General features: G+C 40.1%; 1 protein-coding gene across 2 annotated transcripts in view; it reads left to right on the forward strand.

The window, feature by feature from the left end:
* LOC135237794 (acid-sensing ion channel 1B) overlaps window positions 1-15,688 on the forward strand; it is a 178,278-nt gene that overhangs the window by 48,441 nt on the left and 114,149 nt on the right. Inside the window, exon 1 of one of the 2 annotated variants that reach the window (XM_064305254.1) lies at window positions 1,899-2,156. The exons of the other annotated variant lie outside the window; for it this stretch is intronic. The gene's annotated coding sequence lies outside the window, so the exon portion shown is untranslated. Of the gene's footprint in view, window positions 1-1,898; window positions 2,157-15,688 lie in introns of those variants that run through there. 2 annotated transcript variants of the gene reach the window in all.

Below are 15,688 nucleotides of genomic sequence, written 5' to 3' on the forward strand. Positions count from 1 at the left end.
TGATTATAACATGACTGTGGATGAATAAAGCATGCGACATGTTTAAAACAACGGAGGGTGTGCAGTGAAATCAGGAACTGGACCTGATCATGTACTTGGTTGTTCTTCCACCACTCCAGCTTGTTCCTGCCGTTCTCCTCTTGGGATCTCCTATCGGTGTCCATCCGTGAGTCTGAAAAGCTGTGCATACTTCTTACCCAGTTATTGAAAGAAACTGGGTTTAACACTGCTCAGTATCGTATTAACACATCTGTGAGTTTGACACGGTGCTCAGTACCATAGTGGCTCATTTTGGGTTAAACACTGAGCTCAGTAAACACTGTGCTCAGTACCTTAGTGACACATCTGTGAGCTTAACACTGCTCAGAAAACACTGTGTTCAGTACCATAAAGGCGGAACTGTGGGTTTAACATTGTGCTCAGTACCATAGTGGCTCATTTTGGGTTAAACAATGTTCTCAGTAAACACTGTACTCAGTACCTTAGTGACACATCTGTGAGTTTGACACAGTGCTCAGTACCATAGTGGCTCATTTTGGGTTAAACACTGAGCTCAGTAAACACTGTGCTCAGTACCTTAGTGACACATCTGTGAGCTTAACACTGTGCTCAGAAAACACTGTGTTCAGTACCATAAAGGCGGAACTGTGGGTTTAACATTGTGCTCAGTACCATAGTGGCACATCTGAGTATGCAGTAACACAGTGGCTCATTTGACATACAGATTCTAAATGGCATTTACACTCCCCGATATTTCATAACTACGTGCTTCTCGCTAATAATAGTCCTTTCTAATTCCCTGCTTGGAGCGATCAAGGCATACATGTTTTAGCTAACATATTTGATGAAGAAGGTCTCCACCTGTTTTCAGATTTAAAAGCTTATTATGATTTATCAAATGGCTCTCATTTTCTTAACCTTCATTTGTGCTCTAAGCTACAGGCCTACCATGTGGAACAGCACTACCAGTGCACCCACTTTATACACTACTAAATAGGGGGATAACTTCAAGAGGTTTAGCGTCATAGTTGTGTTTCCATTTTTGCAAGCTTCTTACAAGCCTCTTGCTGCTCAATTCATGTGGAGTAGAGATCATTCAGGTGAAGCTGTCTTTGCTTGGGATAATATCAGACAATACACAATAACTTTTTGCACAGGATGTACGTTACCCAGAGAAAGCCCTACATTATGAAGCTCTCTTATTTCCTCGAATGCAGTTTTTGCTCCCAAGGCTACATCGGCACTTTCATGCACACATTTTGGGAATGTACCGAGGTTAAGCAATTCTGGCTTCAGATTTCTGTAACCTTATCCAATATTTTATACAAAGCATTCCTTGTACCGCTGTTGCAATGCTCCTGAATGACAATCGGAAAAATATGTTAGGCTGGCTGAACTCACAGCAGCCGAGAAAGTTCTTGGTGTACAGTGGAAGCCGCTGCATTCAGTGGATTTAAAATTTTCTTGATGTTATTTATATGGTGCTGTCCATTCTGTGGATTCATGGTGCCAGACAGAGGACAATACTCTACTGGGAAGCAGCTGTGCCTGCTTCAACTAAACTCAATTAAGTCTCTTATTTATAAATATGTGACACCGCCACATAAACTGTCTTTATTATTTCTTCATATTATGTGCTCAAAACACATACAACACTTATCTGTTGACAAAGTGTTCCTATGATACAATATTGCCCATCTAAAATGTATAATAGTAAACTGGTCATCAGTCATGCACCATAAAACTTCATTCAGATGTACCTATTTCTATTTTTGTTACTGATATTTTTGTTAACTCTTAACTCTTCGTTATGTTTGAACTGTAATGTGATATATTGTGTCTTTAAGAGATGTTCGTTCAGAAAACGAGAAGTGATATAGGGGGTGGCACTAGCTTTACGGGAGGAGCCCCGTGATCGATCAGCTGTTCCGTTTTGAAATACTATGGCGGCAAACCGGAGTTGAAAGAGTACACTGCGTTGTTGTTAAAATAAATATAAATAATAGCTTATTCTTGTGAATGGCGATTATATAATTGCCTTAAAGAAAGCATTGAAATCTTCGTTTGGAATCGGACATTGGAATCACTTGTTTGGATTATTGACGGATTTCCCACGGAATGCATGGATTGAAGGAGACGTACGTTTCTCCAAAGCGGTGAGACCAATTAAAATTTTTTGTATATAAAGTGGAATTAAGAGATAATGTCCTTGTTTTTGTGGATTACCTTTTATTTTTCTTCTCTTCTTGTGAATTATTGTTGGAGGACTTTGAGTAATGTTTTCCCGTGGCCGCGTCTGATATACATATTGTATTGCCTATAATTAAGAGCGCATAATTAACGTCGTCAGGGAGCGCCAATTCATTCGTGACAAGTTTCTAAGAACTTGTCGAATACCTGCCGTGGTTTAAAGATGCTCTCACCTAAATCTTTGAGTACCCTTGGGTATATGCATCTGGGTGCATTCTTATTTGGCTTTAGTTTATGTAAAATCCTTACACTAAAGACAAAACCTTTCGCTGAACACAGGTGATAGCTGAGAGACATAAGAGAGAGAAACAAGCTCAACCATCGCCATCCACTACACCAGTGGTGTCAAACTCGTGCCATGGAGGGCCGTGTGTATGCAGGTTTTCATTCCAGCCTCAGATCTTGATTATATAATTAGTTAAATTATTTGCTGAATTAGGGATGCAGGTTTGTGCACAATGGTGACCCGACGTCTATGGTGACCCGCATTGTCTAAATAAAAATGTTCTTATATTCTGTGCTTCAATGCAGTTAAACGCATATGGCTGAATGAGTAATTGGACTCAATTAAGGCAGCATTAATTGGTTGGAATGAAAACCTGCATACACACGGCCCTCCATGGCACGAGTTTGACACCACTGCACTACACCAATGAATTCCACAGCCTCTAGCTGTTAGCCTCTCACCAATATTTGAGAGAGATGAAAATCAATGAAATTATTTTTGTTGATTAAAAAAATAATTTACCTATGCATATTGTGGTAGCGATGTGTGGCAAATGTTACTTGAAATATACACTGCTCAGTTAACACTGTGCTCAGTGTCATAGTGGCACATCTGTCAGTATTAAACTGTGCTCAGTGAACACTGTGCTAGGTAAAATAGTTGCACATTTGTGCAAATAGCATGGTACCCAGTACCATAATGACAGTGCATTTAACACTGTGCTCAGTGCCATAGTGGCACAACTGTGAGTTTAACACTATGCTCAGTAAACACTGCTCAGTATCATATTGCCAAATATGTGGGTTTAACACTCTGCTCAGTGCCATAGTGGCACGTATGTGAGTTTAGCACTGTGCTCAGTAAATACATTGCTCATTATCATAGTGGCATATTTGTAAGTTTAACATCCGTGTGTTAGTGTTTTCCGCGCAGGAGACAAACAAAGGGAGCGGGAGGCTGGTAGGGAGTGTAATGTTCCCGTCTCGGCCTCTGTCTCCAGGCTTTTGGTGGTTATTGCAGTGACCTGTGATTGGTTGCAGAATGCTGCATCTGGCTGAAAGTGTTTGGGGGGTCCATATCCCTCATCACATGCTTTTAAGTACGCCCACTCTGGGAGGACTTTGAGAATACCGCCCCCACTCCAGACTCCCACCCGTCTCATCGCCCTGCCCTCTGGTGCTGGAGGAAGTTGGAGGAGCCTGTCTCCAGGCTTTCTAGGCATTATTGTAGCCATAACTCCTCCGTCCTCCTCCACTCATCTCCTAGTGATGATGGCCAAGGGGCCCCGGTGATTCGATCGCAATTTTAAAATGTTTTTTCATTTAAAAAAAAAAAAAAAAATTGTTTTTTGCACCACTGAGTGAGGGAAGGAAAAAGAATAAGGGAAGGATGAGGAGCAGATGGGGAGACTGGAGATGAGAGGATGACCACGCTGAAATGGGGGAGGTGAAGATAAAGGGAGGGAGTCAAAGTGTGGGGGTAGCGAAGGAGAACCAAAGAGTGAAGCCCCCACCGGCATGGCACTGCTTCATTAAATATGAATGAGCAAAATTAATGTGTGAAGTGTACATACAAAGGTGGCTCGTATCTACAGTGAATCCGGGCTTGGCGGATAACGGTGGCATTTATCCTTACTGCCTCAGCTGAGGTGCCCAGTCAAGAAGTGCCACCAAACGGAAAACGTTCATGAGATGTTTTGTGGAAATGACGGTTGACGAAGACAGCAGGGCATTTAAGAGAGAGAAAATTCTGTTCACTATCCTAAACAAAACCAAGATGACATGTAGTTGGTCAGAACCAGCAAACAGTCCACCTTAACTCATTCAATTACCTTCAGCCAGCAGGGACTGAAGTTAATGATATTCATTGATCAGCACTGAGTGAGTGCCCCAAAGCGATTCGGGTTCATTTATGGACACGATTGCCCAAGGTCTGGAAAAGCTGTGCTATCATTATATCATCTGTTGAGACCGCAAGTATGGCCACAGACACAAATAGTTAACAGGATTATTCAGTTTACCGTCAAATATTTGGTTAAAAATGTTAAAAATGCCATCCTGCTTTCAACATAGACTTGAATATTACCGTAATTGAACGTACTGTGATGTTATTGCCGTGGGGGTTTCCGAATCCCACCTTTGAGGTTACTAGTCTGTCTCCACCATTTGAAAACGTCAGTCTGATGTGTGATCTGGTGTGGTCTGAATCCTGCACATCCCAAACTATTGCTCTTGAAATTTCACTGGGAGGCTTCTTAGTGAGAAGCAGACCTGGGTCAAATAGCTACATATTTTAAGTATTTTAATTACTTTTAAATACGTATTTAGAAATTATGTGAAATTCAGCATATACAAATACTGAGTATTTAAATTACAAAATATATTTTAAAATACATTTAAGGAGCATTTGCATGTATTTGCAAATACTTTCCAACATGTCTTAAAAAACATTTAAAATAGTGAATTTTAGAAATGTTATTTTAGAAATGTTGAAAGAACAGCACGGATTAAAATGTTTTATTATAAAGTGGACATATCAACACGATTAGAGCTTTAAAAAGTCATCAAGCGTGTAATTACCCTTTACAGCATTTAATTAACCTCAATGAATGGTTAAGTCTATGAGCCAATGAGAGAATATGAAGTATGAAATAAAGCCTTGTTCTAAAATGGTGTGGAATTCCATCAATTGAAATGTATGAAAGCCCAAATCAGTGGGTTGAATGGTTGCCCACTATGTAGTGACTGCATTTAAGAGACTGCATTTTGGTGCTTTAAAGTATTGGATGGCATAAACACTTGAAGAGTCAGAAGATGTCCTCTATAACTAAGGATGTTACCTTTCTGAACTCAGGGGAGAAGGACAGACAATACTTGGCTGTAAATCCCTGGGAGAAATCAGTATCTTTAGTGCTTTTGTATGTTACCCTCTGTAATTAAAAAAATATCATAATATTGAAGTGTATGGCCCATTTCTGATATATCAGATATAATATAGTACAAATGAGTGGTGCTCAAAAGTGTCTTAAGTATATTTTATCTCCATATATGGCTAAATATATTTTTGTTGTATAATGGCAGTCTGAGGCAGAGTGAGTGCTGTTAGCCAAGTACAAATGGGGAAAACGCAGTCCACTGAAACCTGGACTGGAGAAAAAAAGAGATTTGCTGGAACCTCCATAAACGTACTTGCAGTCATGACTTCAGGTTACCGTACCTGATCTTCCAGACAAGTTGATTAAAGCACAGCAACAAACCATAGCCCAACAAACGATACATCCCTGTGCTCTGCTCAGTGAAGAATGGTCAATCCTCATAGCTTCAATTGCTTCAATTGCAGCATGGTATCCTGTTTGTGTTTGGAACCAGCGAATGATATATATTCTTACCCCCCCAGTTGCTACAGCATGGTGCTCAATTAGTTTTAAAGAAGAACTGGCCAAGTTGTATGCAACTTTTTCATTTACAGGTGAATCCCCCCCCCCCAGCCATCCAAGTCCCCCCCCCCCACAGCCACCACCAGTTGACTGTTTTTATTGATGTTTACACAGTTATACCTGGATAGACGTAGTGAAATAATGTGTCTGGATTGAACAGAGATATTCTACTATTGGTCCCTAGTGATGATGATATTGTTTTACTAGTTTGTTTTTTAAGACTGTTTAAAAAAAAAAAAAAAATGTTTATATTGCTTTGTTTTCCTCACTTCTTATATGATGGTCCAAGAGGGAGTATCCAGTGCAAAAGAGTTTTTTTGTAATGGCTGATATAGCTCAGAATATGCTTTTTTGAAGTGGTGAAATGTTTTTATTGGACTGGTTGCTAACAAAGTGTGCAGGGAGAGAAAGCTACCACGATTTTTTAAATGATCTGGAGGAAGTTTGCTCATTTTCCATATTGCTTGTACTGATGTGCAGATCCAATAATACATGTTTAATGTGTACTTCTCTTTCATAAATTATTTTATAGTCCCATTCTTTGTAGCTTTTCTGGGGTGCAGGGTAGTCCGGATATGACAGTTGGCTGAAAGACAGCCTTTATTGCATTTTGCTAAATATCATGTGAGGTAAAAATGAGATCTGTTCCAGAGAATGATTTATGACCATGTGTGGAGAAAAGTGCATCAACATTTTGTGCAGGGTGGGTTAACCATCATATGTATGTCACAAGTTATGTGTTTGTAATAGATTGTGCAATGCTTTATCTACTTTGTTGTTTAATGTAACAAAGTTGGCCTCCATACGATCTGTGGAGTTTGTATCATTTAAAATAACTACTGCAATTTTCGCAGCAAAACATCATTGTTTGTGTCATTTACAATGTATGCAGCAAAGTCAGGCTGTATTTGCATAACCGTTAATTAGGATAGTCTCGTTTTACTCTTGTCTACGCCACACAGAGTTGAATCGGCCTGTCAGCCCCTTGATCCATTGGTACCTGGGTGTCTTTTCTGAGTATTTGCTGTCATTCCCAAAATGTCCCCCCAAAATGTACTGGTTTCACACATCTCTCAGGAATAATCTGTGAAGTATTCCAGCTCCTCCACGATAGGGAGGAATAATTTGTCATATTGTTCATCCTTGATATTTGTAATCTATGTGATATTCTACATGACATTTGTAATAGTATTTGTGATATTCTGTATGCAGTGAAACTGAGCCAGTCACCCAGCGTAGTCATGTAAAATGGCCGCCATTTGCAGGTGACTGCCAAGGCAGCTTTCGCAGTGTTTGCGTACGACCAGCGCCCGTGTCCTCCGCAGTTTTACAAGCGTTTTCAAATCAGTTTGATTCTATTGGCGAGTGTGTATGTGTCAATTCGTATGTATGTGTCAATAAGCTGTATATTTGGCTGGACTGCAACAGCAGGGCCAGCCCTACAAACGCGAATGTCTGTGACTGAGTCACTGAGTTATGAAGTTACACCATTGGTCGGCCGGAGAGGTCCAGCCATATACTAGGCCTGGTCTTGTTAATATGTGTAAGACGTGATAATATGTATAATAATGTTGTTACGATGTAGCTTGCAGTTATGACACACCTAACATAGCACCCTGCATAGAAGGCTCATTGTGACAGGGGTAACATAACACTGATTCACCATGACATTTGAAAATGACTGTGCCAGTAACTAATTGAGAGCCATGTCACTATGTGCCAGCTTGACAAATAGTGACACTTCATGTAAAAATACCTTGTCAAGAGGTTTATATTCTTTTACAGGGCACTTCAGGGCAGGTATTATGTCACGATAATGATACTGTCATTTCTGTGTCACAGCGATAATGTCAAATAAAGTGTTACCAAGCGTTTCTCGGGTAGGCGAGCACTGGAGCACAGCCTTGCTGAAATTCTGGAGCTCAGTGGAACATGCTCTGTACAGCCACACGACTGCCGCTGTATTTGGAATTAGTCAAAACTGGACAACATGCACAGCTGGGAAGCTTAATCGCGAATGAGGTTTTGGAGCCAATGGCGGACCGGGGCTTGGGTTGTTGTTGCTGTTGCTATCGGAAACGTTTGCAGACCAGGGGCGAGTCATGAATTCATTACAAACTAACAGTGAAGAGTGCTGGGCCAGAACAAAAACCTGCAACCCACGCTAGCCCTTTTTGGATAAGACTGGACACCCTGGATCTGTAGCGCCGCTCAGTTTGAAGATAAGCGGTAAATTACCTTTCGTTTGTTGAGCCACAGGCAAGATGCCTGTACACGGGTTCTCCTGCATATCTTAAACACACGGCACAATGCAGTCTGATGTTACAAAGGATCTGATTGATTATAGCCTTCTAGTGCTGAATGGAATAATGATTATGTGGGATTGTGTGAGTGAGACATCTTCTGGTAGTGACATTGTAGCAGTGAAAGCTCTGGTTTCATAATTATGATCTAAGGCTTTTTGTAATGAATCTTCCTCTTTATAGGGGTGTCCCTTGAGATAATAGTCTCATACAGCCATGCAAATTGAATTCATATATGACGTTTATAGCTTCCCAGCTAAAATATGTATGTTTAATGTTCCATTGTGCTGTAATTTTACTTAATGTGTTTAAGGAAAGGCTTGATCTTGTCCCAGAATCCATTAAAATCCTGAACGCTACTTGTTCTCTTAGATCCTAAATAAAAGTCCCCCGCGTGGTCCCAGCCACACGTTTCATCCGTACTCTTATTGCGTTAGAAATGTCTTCTGCAAACAGTTTTTGTAGGGGAACATTCCAAAGAGACTGTGATTTGGTTGTCCAATAATGTTACCATGATACAGTCTTAGAACTTTTTCATGTTCCAAACAAGTTCTGTCGAAGTCACAGAAAAGCAGTCCTGATATGTCTTGCATACAGACCTCTTGGTAATGTTCCCTGGCGGTTGTTTATTCATGAAAACTGTGCTGGGGTGTATATTTCTGGACAGGGTGCCCTAACTTTCCTAATGTTCCAGGTAAAAAAAAAAAAAACAATGAACAACTTTCTGAGTCCAGCTCAGATTCACTAGATTTGATATAAGGCTTCAGGGGTATTGGTTGCAGTGGAGTCCCCCTCCTGATGCGGGGGAGGAACTTGTACCTCAGGCCGAATAACCTTCTTTGAGTACATCGCCTGGGCCAGTTGATGGAGAAGGTTGTCTTCCAAATGTAATCCTAAACCACATTGGATGTGGTCACTATGGAAACTTTAGGGGAGCTCAGCCACAGCTCCTGGTTGTCCATACCTAAATAAATATGAATAAAATATATTTGAAAATATATTTAGTCTCAATGAGTATATTAGAAAGTAACCTCATATTTGGGGAACATAAATATATGAAAAGTATGCATGAATAGGTGCCCTTTTCCTGTTAAAATGGGTTTGTAAAATATATAATTAATGCATGCAAAAATGCATGGTAATAATTTGTATTATATGGTCTATTTTTATTAAATTATTATGACTGTATGTTACAAATGCTTTTATAACATATGAAAATTGAGATGTGTATATATGTATATATATATATATATATATTCATCTTCTTCAGGAAATGTACAAGATATATTGTAAATGAAATTATTTGTGATGGCCTACCTGCTACCTTGCCCAACCAATCAAAAGAGGACGACCGGTTTGAACTTCCTCCTCAGTATGGCAGTCAGTCTACCGATACTGTAAGTCGAAGAGTAAAGCACTTATTGTCTGGGAAAGGTCAGGGCTTGGGCTGTAGAAAATACAAAGTATTTGTCTTCATGACAGCTAACATATGTACGCATATCTTACTAGAATAATACATTTATCATTTTCTAGAGCTTTTGTTTAGCCCCTACTGCCAGTGGGAACTATGTTTTCAAAAGGTGGTTAGTAATGTAAATTTGTCATACGAGGTAAACTAAAAAGTAACCATTTTTATCTATATTTTTAAGCCATTAATTTGATGTAACATAAAGCAAAACCAATATCACTTCTCAGATCTCTAATTGATATATGTTTGGAATTTACCTTAATTCTTTTGAATACGTTTTTTTTTCAAAAAGACTGCAACACTTCTGTACAGTTTGTCTATTCACAATGGACTTTTGGATCAGACTCTTTGTACAAAAATTAAATTTAGCTTTCCAACAATCTAATGATTTTATATCTATATAGTTTAGACTACTTTGGATGCAGTTATATCTTTGGAGGAGGAGGTAGTGACTGTTTTCTTCTGTTGCCTGGGGATATTTTGCAGAGCTGGCTCCAAGATAGATAGAGACAGAACATCTTCATAAAAGACATCTTGAAATTATTAGGGAAATGTTTATTTTTTAAAGACTAGCTACCACAGAGACATCATTAGTGTGCATCCCCAAACAAAGATGAAATATGAAAACAGGGATATTTGGTTTTGTTAACAGCTTGCACTGTAGACTTGGGTCAGACAGATTTTAGAAAGATCATTTAAGGTGTGAGATCACAAATGTGTGATAAGAACGTTCTAATCTTAACATGCTGATGCAACAACCACTACTGGTAGTTGAAAACAACGGAGTTCTAGAACACTGACTTCCAAAATACCTACTCTTCAAAGGGTTAAACACAGATATCAGTAGAGCACTTCCCTGAGAATGCTCAGTGAAACTTTTCTGTAAGCAAATAATCGAATCATATAAAATGTATTCAAAATGTTGATAACACAATGTTGCACGCTCATGATTTTTTATTAATTTTATTTGTCAATCCATATGATAGAGGTGTTTAAGTTCTATTCTGGGGTCCCACTGTGTATGCTGGTTTCCATTCCAACCATAATTGCCACCTCTGAATTGTATTAAGATGTTAATTGTTCTTAATTATACAATAATACCTGCCGAAGGATAATTTGCCCTCTTAATTCACCTTATGTCAGAAATGTCTGTGCTTGCAATGAAGGATAAATGCCTCACATCCACATCCCGGGACTTCTAATCAGTCAGGTCAACTAATGCTGTCATTTTCTGCACTTCTGTACAGTATATGATAAATGTTTCTGTCAAAATTAGGTTCCCAGTTTTTAATTGATTCAATTAGAAGTGACAGGTAAAGTCCGTTGAAACCTGGTCACTGAAATAAAGCCATTTTTTGTTGAAAATGAAGAGCTGATCAGCAGAGCAAATGGGAGAAAGTAAAACTGCTGTTGTGCTATAAATTTAAATGAAAAAATGTTCTATAAAACGTAATTCATTTTCATCAAGCTTAAAAGTATGCTGTATAGGATTGTGTGACCCTTGTAGACTGTGTATTTGTAAGCCCCGCTTACACCTCTGTTGAGGACACACCGTTGAGTGCTACAAGCAAAATGTCAAGCAAAGAGGTGAAGTGGTCAGGGATATTGAAAATGGCATTTTTAGCAACATGAATGATTTCATATCGATGGTAACAGTAAATATTCAGTGTTATAACTGGGATGGCAGGTATGCAATCCTGCCAAGTTGCGTCTTGGTGGGGCGGCATGCACCAAACCTATACAGCACCGAGCACATTTCCCTAGCAGCATGTAGCATTCACATTTAACCCTAAGGTTCATAAATTATAATAAATTGTCATTTGCTGTTTTATTAGTTATTGTTCTACATCAAATAATTTTTAGTTCAAGTATTTGCATGTATTTTTTTAAGGTATTTATTGTTTAGAATTCATGACATTGCACTGCAGTTTTATCTGCATTGTGATGTGTTTAGTAATGATTTGGCAACACATATACTGAAATGTGTCATGCCAATAAAGCACTTTGAATTGAATTGAGTTTTCAGAGGCAGAAGGAGAGAGAGAAAGAGAAAGATAAAGAGAGAGAGAGATGGCTGACGGAGCTGCACTGGTAGCTGCGTGTTCTCTGACTCAGTCTGTCAGGCACTGACACGTGCCTGAGGGCAGGACAGCACGTTGGGCCCGCCAGATTGGACTTCATTTCAGCGCGGCAGATTGGTCCGGACAGGGATCACCGCCTTGGACCCCCTCTCTGTCTCCCTCTGTTTTCTCTTTATATCCCTCACTTCCTCTCTCTATCTTCCTCACTTCCACTCGTTCTCCCTTTCCCTTCCACTCCCCCCCCCCCTCTCTCTCTCTCTTTTTCTGGGGGGGGGGGGCACCACTGGTTGAAGGCTGGTGTTTTGCATTTGCCTCTGTTTGAGGGGGGGCAGGGTCTGATAAGTATGGGCAGCCGGATGGCATCTCTCAGGCTTCAGACACTCCATGGTAATTGCACTGCTCCTTGGATGGCTTTTGCTTGCTCACTGCTCAGAACGGTTGGGGGGGGGGGGGGGGTTAGGACTTGAATGGCAGTTATTCTCGCTGGATAGTGAGAAATTTAATCAGTTAAACTGGCCTGCCTTCTACTCAACAGCTGCAACGGTGTGGGCAATGTTTAGGGCTACCAGAGGGGATAGCAGTTTTGTGGTGGAGGAGCCCATGTTTTTTTAACCCACTATTTCCAAACCTAGGTTTCCCCATCACAAAGTGTGGTGAGGAATTTTGTAAGAGCTGGGGTCACTCAGATAAAACATTTGTTTGATTCACAACATGAATGGAGGGATGAGGAAGAGCTGGCTAGGCTAGCTCAGTGGTTTTCAGTGCGCAGAGTAAAATTACTTTTGGATGGATTCAGAGACTCCGTGTCTGTGATGTTTCCCAGGTTTCTTACAGAGGGAGATGTTGTTGGGGCCCCTTCTGCAAGTGTTCACAGATTTCCAGGGTTAAGGATAGATCCTCCAGAACCTGAGGATAGTGGGAGCGATGGCAGTTTGTTACAGTGGGGAGGGCTGAGGGAGATTTTGTTCGAGAGGGAAACAAAGAAGACACTGTATTGTGTATGAAGCTCATTTTCAGGGAGCAAATATGGGAGAGGGCTGTGAGATGGAGGACCCTCCTAGCTGGCGACACTGAGTATGGGCCATCATGGAAATGAATGTATAAGAGTCTGCTTCCCAAGCATGTCGGTGATTTACAGTGGAGGATCCTCCACAATATTGTTCCAGACAACAGCACTGCGAGTCGGTTCGACAATACAGTGGACAAAAGACGCCCTTTCCGCTGGGCAGTAGGAAGCTGTTTCCATCTGTTTACAGAGTGTTCCAGGCTAAACACTGTGTTCAGGGTTCTGGAGGATTGGACTACACACAGTTAGGGGTTTCATTTTTCCAAGGCGGTCTTTGTGTACGGAGTAAGGTACTCCAGGATATACTGACAACAATGCGCGCTGATTCATTTTATTTATGATCAGGCAAAACTGGCCATTTATAAGAGCCGCAAAGGGATGATGCAACAGCAAGTGACTCGGGACTGTGTTAACATCCTTAGAGTGCTGATTATTGCTCGGCTGAAAGTGGAGTTTGCCTTTTACAAAATGAATGACAATCTGGTGGAATTTGAAGACTAATGGGCTATAAATGGAGTGCTCTGCAAAGTGTGGGAAGGAGAATTAGTAACTATGTGTTAAGCAAGGTTTGGTACTTTTCTATATTCTTTGGTTTGTTTATTTTGGTCTGTGTTTTTTTTTTTTTTTTCTTGCTTTTTTAATGTTCTGGTTATGTTGTAGGTGGTATAGGGGTTGGTGTTGTTTGGGGGTAGCTCAGCTGGGTGGGATATAAGGTTATCAGTATGGTTTGTTTTTTTTATTTTTTATTTTTAATGCCCTTTGTTTAAAGTTATGTTAAAGGGTTTTTTAAAAGTCAAAGTCTCTCTCTCTCTCTCTCTCATTACCTCCTCTATCCATTTCAGTCTGGTCCCTTTCCTCAGTCAAAGCAAGTCTCCCAATGGCAGCCATTAAATATGATATGATAAATAGGGTTTGCGAAAAAACAAAACACATTTTTAAATAAAAATGGTGAAAGTTATCTTAATTGGGATGGCAGGTATGCCACTATTCAGGGCTTCCTACAGAAATAACCATGATGACCACAGGCTCTCAGCCCTGAAAAACATTCATTTCTGTACCTTCTGTACCTGAGACTCTGCCGATTTTCTAATTTCTTAAGGGTTATTTGTTCACTCACAATTCTCTGTTAAATGGTAATGGTAAATGGACTGCATTTATATAGCGCTTTTATCCAAAGTGCTTTACAATTGGTGCCTCTCATTCGCCAGAGCAGTTAGGGGTTAGGTGTCTTGCTCAAGGACACTTCGACACACCCAGGGCAAGGTTTGAACCAGCAACCCTCCGACTGCCAGACAATCGGTCTTACCTCCTGAGCTATGTCGCCCTGTTACTTTTTAACTATTGCTTTTGCAACTGCATAATTCTTCTGGATCCTTCTGCATCACATCATGCCGGTCTTTCATGGAACATATACTCAGTAAACCGGCTACATTCGATTTCAATGTGAATGTTTTTCTAGCCGGCTAGTGAGGCCTTCTCTAAAACCACAACCACTTTTCACCAATCCTGCCTCAGCCTCATGCAAATATTTACTTTATTGCATTAATAATTACTTCATTTAATATTTATTTTGTCACTTATTTGCTAACTAATGATTGTCTATTGCTTTTAAAATATTGCTTTTGCATTTCTCGGAATAACTGAATCTTCAATGCATATGTTCAGCTAAAGTCACGCACAACCACCCATATGCATTTCATGACGGCACATTCATTGATTTTCTTAAACAGTTACAACAGCTGACTACTGTGGCGTTTCTATACTAACTACTTTACTTGGCTACTGTAGAAAATGCTCTTATCAACAAACGACACATTTCTACATTCAAGTTACCTCGCCCTGTTCTCTGTCTACCCACATACAAACAATTACTACGTCTAGTGTCTGCAACACCCCATTAAACACATTCCATTTAAAAACATGACTCATTCACAAGTACAATTGCTAGTAGTCTATGAAAGTACATCTGTTTATATATGCAATTTCACCCACTCCTTGAACAGCTATATATACAACCACTTACTAATACCATCTGTTTTATATACTGTTGAATGAGGACACTCATCTCGCTCATGGTCAGACTATAGTCTGTGATCATGTCAAACTTCACCTAAACGCCCATTCTGCAGAATAAATGCCCATATTTTCTCATGTGCAAAGATTGCTGGGAAATATGTCTGCACATGCTCTTGTCCAATGCCAACTGTTCTATTTCTCACAACTGTTACCTACTTATCCTTCTCAAATTCTCACGTAAGGTCAGTGCTCTACCTAAGGAAAACAGCAGAGGGGAGTCCTACCTATAGCTAAGCATATTCAAATGCCTTATAAACCTCATAAACACAAAAAGTGGATCCCAGACGAAATAATAGAAAGTGCATGCATTACTGTCATCATTTTCTCATAACAAACGCTTTGCAAAAAGAAATGATATCTGAAGAAAAACACGTTTTCATTGTACGCAAATGCCAAGTTATTCACACATACAAAGCACTGTAAGTCATTAACACTTGCAAATTAAACACCTGCCATTAAAAACACAGGGCCAAGTTACCAAGTAGGAAGCCTTGGGTAGCAGCATTGCTTTGGAATACAGCATGTTTAATTTGCCTTAGCTAAGGTAGCCAATACTGTTTCTTGTAACTTGGGGTAATTTTGATATCAGTACTTTTAATGGCAGGCCTAGATTTTGCAAGTGTTAATGACTTAGTGCTTAGTGCTTTGTATGTGTGGGCAACTTGGTGTTTTTGTACGTTGAAAACGTGTTTTTCTTCAGATAAAACTTAAAATGGGGGATGGTGAAGGGGAGGGGGATGTGTGCAGGGGTGGCATGGTGGAGGCAGGACTGGGCATCACCC

Source organism: Anguilla rostrata, chromosome 13, assembly GCF_018555375.3.
Source record: "Anguilla rostrata isolate EN2019 chromosome 13, ASM1855537v3, whole genome shotgun sequence".
Lineage (NCBI taxonomy): Eukaryota > Metazoa > Chordata > Actinopteri > Anguilliformes > Anguillidae > Anguilla > Anguilla rostrata.